Here is a 4095-nt window from a genome sequence, read left to right as displayed (position 1 = left end):
AATTAACCAAAAGATATCTTGTTAAGGCGCGTCTCCCTAGACTGATTTGTAATGATGACAATGATATATTTATTCATACATGCACATTTAGCAAATAAATTCACTTAATTTATCATGCATATAAAAATGAAATACATCAAATATTTCTGGCTTAATATCTAAAAACAACATTTAGGACATATCAGGATTTCATCAATATACATCAGGATTTGATCAAATATAAATTTAAAGAAATTTATTTGTCCCAACTAACCATACCAAGTTCATTTACAAGCTTTGTAAATATTGCTTCAGGTAATTGCTTTGTGAAGATATCAGCCAGCTGCTGATCAGTGGGAACAAAATGAAGCTCTATGGTTCCTTCCATGACATGCTCTCTTATGAAGTGATATCTGATACTGATGTGTTTAGTAAGAGAGTGTTGCACCGGATTTCTTGTCATAGCAATATCACTTTGATTATCACAATAAATAGAAATTTTTGAAAATGATAATCCATAGTCCATGAGCTGATTTCTCATCCATAACAACTAAGCACAGCAACTCCCAGCTGTAATATATTCAGCCTCAATAGTTGAAGTAGAAATAGATTTCTGCTTCTGGCTGAACCATAAGACTAATCTGCCTCCCAAAAACTGACAGCTTCCTGATGTACTCTTCCTGTCTATTTTACATCCAGCAAAATTAACCACATAATGCAAAATCAGCTTCCCTTGCATACCAAAGTCCAAGTGAAACAGTACCCTTGAGGTATCTGAAAATTCTCGTTACTGCAATTAGATGTGGCTCTCTTGGATTTGCCTGAAATCTTGCACACAAATAAGTGAAAAATATAATGACTAGCCTACTAGAAGTTAGGTATAAAAGAGAACCAATCATACCTCTATAGCTTGTGACATCAACTGCTTTACCTTCATGAGGATCAAGTTTTGTAGCAGTTGCCATAGGAGTACTTGCAGTTGCACTTTCTTTCATATTAAACCTCTTCAGTAGATTTCTTGTGTACTTGGACTGATTAATATAGATTCCATTATCAGTCTGTTTAATTTGCAAGCCTAGGAAATAGCTCATCTCTCCCATCATACTCATTTGATATCTTGATTGCATCAACTTTGAAAACTTATCATACGGTATTTGATTAGTTGATCCAAAAATGATATCATCCACATAAATTTGAACTAAAAGCAAATATTTACCTTTATTCAGATAAAATAAGGTTTTATCTATTGTACCTCTTTTGAATTTACTTTCAAGTAGAAACTGAGCAAGGGTTTCATACCATGCTCTAGGTGCTTGCTTCAGTCCATAGAGTGCTTTATCAAGTCTGTAAACATAGACTTCCTCTTCAAGTTTTCTATTGAGAAATGCACTCTTGACATCCATCTGGAAGACCTTGAACTTCTTGTGAGCAACATATGCCAAGAAGATTCTGATTACTTCCAGCCTAGCAACATGAGCAAATGTCTCATCAAAGTCAATACCTTCCTGTTGGGAATAACCTTTAGCCACCAATCTTGCCTTGTTTCTGATGATTGTTCCATCAGAATCAGTCTTATTTCTAAAGACCCGCTTTGTGCCTACAATTGACCTGTTCTTAGGTCTAGGCACCAGCTTCCATACTTCATTTATTTCAATCTCATTCAATTATTCTTGCATATCCATGACCCAATCTGCATCGTTAAGTGTATCTTCTACTTTCTTTGGCTCTTCTTTTGAAAGTAGATTATGATATAAACATTCATTATGAGTTGCACTTCTTGTCTTTACACCATCATCAGGATTTCCAAGGATCAGATCAGGAGTATGATCTTTAGTCCATTTTCTGGCACTGGGAAGTGTCCTTCTGGAGCTAGATGCTCCCCCTGAATTGTATGCCTCATCAAATGCATATGAGGCTCCCCCTGAATCTGTTGTGTTATCTCCTGATGAGATATTGGGACATGACTCATATTCATCTGATGTTGAATCAACATTGGATTCTGAGAGATTAGACTGAGAAGAACCTTGAGATGATTTTTCAGTGTTAGTACCATCAGCTGACCCTTGCAGTTGCTCCCCCTCAACATGTGCAAGATTATTAGTAGAATGATTATCTTCAGAATCTGAAGGAGTGTCAGGATTTCGATCATCAGGATTTGTCAGTTCATTAGAGTTTGATCCAGATTCCAACAATGCATTTTCATTTGCAAAGATTAGACTTTCATGAGTGTCTTCTGCAAAGCCATGAATCTTCTTATCATCAAAGAATACATTGATGGAGACAACTACAGTGTTTGTTCTCAGATTGAAAACTCTGTATGCTCTTGATGGTGAGTATCCAATAAAGATTCCTTCATCAGCATTTGATTCAAATTTCCAAGCTGATCAGTATGGGTTTTCAAAACAAAGCACTTACATTCAAATACATGAAGATGTTTGAGACCGGGCTTCTTTTCCTTCAGCATCTGATAAGGAGTAACACCACGTATGTTTATCAGAGTGATATTCTGAGTATAACATGTTGTGTTTACTGCTTCAACCCAAAAATAAGTGGGTAGTTTCGCTTCTTCTAGCAGAGTTCTGCCAGCTTCAATCAAGGTTTTGTTCTTCCTCTCAACAACACCATTTTGTTGAGGTGTACCAGGAGCTGAGAATTGTTGTTCTATGCCTTTGTATTTGCATAATTCCTCCATTTTTGAATTGTTGAATTCAGTGCCATTATCACTTCTCAGAGTTTTCACTTTATGGGTGGATCCATTTTCAATTTGCCTTATGTGGTCCAGAAGAATTTCTGGAGTTTCATCCTTCCGGTATAGAAAATAAACCCAAGTATATCTAGTGAAATCATCAACAATTACGAGTGTGTACCTTTTCTTGTTGATGGATATTATGCTCAATGGTCCAAAGAGGTCCAGGTGTAGCATGTGATATGGCTTAGAAATAGAGAATCTAGTTTTGCTTTTGAAATATACTCTTCTTTGTTTAGACTTTTGGCAAGCATCACGAAGACCATCACTTGAGTATAACATATTTGGTAATCCTCTTACAAGCTCCTTCTTGGCAAGTTCATTGATTGAGTTGAAGTTGAGATGTGAGAGCTTCTTATGCCAGTTCCAGCTTTCATCTGCTGATGCATTAGAGATAAGGCAAGTAGCTTCCTTTTCAAGACTTTCATGTAGCCTTGCTTCATATATGTTACCATGTCTGTATCCTATCAAGACAATTTTCTTTGACTTGTTATGAACAACTTCACAATGTGAGTCATAGAATACCACATGATAACCTCTGTCAGTGATTTGACTGATGCTCAGAAGATTGTGCTTCAGTCCATCCACCAGAGCTACATTCTCTATTGCTACCTTCCCAATTATCAAGTTGCCATATCCCAGAGTGTGTCCTACATTTCCATCTCTATAAGATATATATGGGCCAACCTTCTTCTCAAATTCTGATAGCAGGGATTTATTTCCAGTCATGTGTTATGAATATCCACTATTCAAGACAAATGTATTTTTCATGTTACCATGTAATCAGAAGAATAATTAATTAGAAGGATTTTTTAGGACCCACACTTGTTGGGCCCTCTTTTTGGACAACTTAAGCCTTTGTGTGTCAGGAGTACTTCTGATAGTTTTTCCTTTGTCAGGATTTGTCTTGTCAGAAGCAGATTTAAAAGAACCAAGAGAATTAAGCACACAAGCAACTTTATTAAATTTTGGCAAAGGTTCATAATAGTTGTGATATAACTTGTGATAAGAACTACAAGTATAAATTGAATGCCAACTACTACCATAATGAAAAAAAAGGATTTTGTGGTTTATGAAATATTGATCTACCCCTAACATCAGACTCAGGATAGCAGTTTTCAATTTCTTACTCCTCCTGCAATCAATAGCAAGATGGTTAGTATTTCCACAGTTAAAACAAGTCTTTCTAGGAGCATTGGGAACAACCTTGTAATTTGAATCCTTATAAATACCTTGCTTACCATTCCTGTTCCTTTTAGGATTTTTTACTTGAGATTTGTCAATAACCTCAAATAATTTCTTTTTCAATTATTTTGCTGACAAAAGTCCTATGTTCTTTTGTTTCCTAACATTCTTAATAGTTTCCTTTC

Source organism: Apium graveolens, chromosome 8 (genome assembly GCF_009905375.1).
Source record: "Apium graveolens cultivar Ventura chromosome 8, ASM990537v1, whole genome shotgun sequence".
NCBI classification, from domain to species: domain Eukaryota; kingdom Viridiplantae; phylum Streptophyta; class Magnoliopsida; order Apiales; family Apiaceae; genus Apium; species Apium graveolens.
This window is presented reverse-complemented; position numbering follows the sequence as displayed.